The sequence below is a fragment of the Plasmodium inui genome (genome assembly GCF_000524495.1).
Source record: "Plasmodium inui San Antonio 1 unplaced genomic scaffold supercont1.141, whole genome shotgun sequence".
Lineage (NCBI taxonomy): Eukaryota > Apicomplexa > Aconoidasida > Haemosporida > Plasmodiidae > Plasmodium > Plasmodium inui.
Genome location: NW_008481975.1, coordinates 8,091 through 10,022, shown reverse-complemented (window position 1 = coordinate 10,022; position 1,932 = coordinate 8,091).

Here is a 1,932-nt window from a genome sequence, read left to right as displayed (position 1 = left end):
ATTTTTCGATGTTTCTTTGAAAAAAGGAGTCTCTGGGTATAACAGATCAATAACCTCCTTATACATGATGTCTAAAGGATCTGTCACACAACAATGTTTTAACAATCTTGTCGAACCTGCTGTACCCCCAAGGCAGAAAACATCCAACAGGGGAACTAACGGAGAAAATCCCTCCGGATGAATGCAATTGAATATCTGAAAAAAGGAGGATCAGAAGGAAGACTAAATTCCAAAATTTCTAAATCTAATGATGGTGATTTATCTGGAAGTAATAGGATCCCATAAAGTCTGTAATTTATGGACCCGCTTATAACAAAAACTTGATCATAGGATGATCAATCCCTGTTTAATATTAACCCCATGTCCTCTCTCCCCCAGGAAAACGGGAAAGGCAGAAGAACACCTCAAGAAGGAAGCAACTTCCGGATCATTGTTTCTAACTATTCAAAACTCCAGTAAGAAGGAATCAGCAAAACAGTATTCCCCCATACAATTCATGTTTTCAGGACTCATTCTCACTCTATAATTACTCAAAAAAGATCATTCTTTAGAAAATCATTGTATTGAGAAACTTTCGACGCGGCAATCTTGTTCCTTTTATGTTTACATTAAACAAAAGTTAAGTAATGGAATGACTAAGTGTTTATCTATTAATGGAGACAGTCTGAAAGGTATCTTTAGTTCTCTTTAAAACCAAAACAGAGGAAGGTTACAAATCTTGCGTCCTATTGTATATTTAGCTAAGCAAATTATTTCTCCCGCCTCAGTAGAATTTTCTAAAAAAGGAAGTAAAGATTACCAATTGAATGACACCAAATCCAAAGCAGGAGTTTCCCCTTTATGTTGACTAAAATCACTGAGTACTCTCAGGCAAGAGGAGGAAATATTGACAAGACGAATTACGTTACTAAACTCCAACCTGGATAAAAACAGTACACCCCAACCCAGCCTTCCTCAACCAAACAGAAAAAGAGCGTCCCCTGATACAAAACTTAGACTGGATCCATAACAACACACCCCAAGCACCAAATCGTCTGGCGGAAGTCGTAAGAATAAGAATATATATAATATTTCTGAACACCAGGCTGAGGATGAATCTGGAAGCCAAACAAGTTGGTTTAAGCCTTTCTTTCAAGAAAGAGTCTCTCTTTAACAGAGAAGGCAAGAAGGGTCAAACCCCCCCCTCTCACTCAAAGATAACGAAACCAGACAGTCACATTTCCAGTCCATAAAGAGAATCCAAAAGGAAAAATCTCTACTCGACTCTCAGAATAGTCTGCTGACCTCAAAAATATAGGGAACCTTCTCAAGAATAAGAGCCAGTAGTATCTCTATAATCCAGGCAGATTATTTTATATATGTGTGAGTCCATCTAAATCATTACAAAATCGTAAGACATGACCAGACGACAGGCAGTAGTGTCATTAAAGCCTCCCAAACTGGCGCCCCTAAGTTGCAGGAGACAGATAAAAACCCCATACTTTACTAAAGGGACCGAAGGAAGGAGAGGGTCCAGAACAACACGCGCAGAGTAATCAGTACAAGTTAACAGAACCAACAAAATCCAGCAACTCAGGAGGATTAATTTCCCCAAGATATAAAAATAAATAGAAATAATTGTTTTATTTTATCTCGTCTTGTAACCGAAAAAGTTTTCAACCAATAAATCCCTCAAGACACCCCCAAAAAAAGGAATGAACTAAATCCAATCATATCTCTCCACTCCCAAATCTTAGAACTAAGGCTGACCCAAGAAAATCCCAAGCCAATTGTCTTCCAAATTATTATTTAAGAATAATAAATAACAGTCACATGATTTCTCATGACCGAAGTTGAAAATACCTCCAACCTCAGGCAGCCGATAAACCACCAAATCAGGCCTTAAAACCTCAATCCCACAGCACAATCGTACCATAACAATCTGGGCCCCCC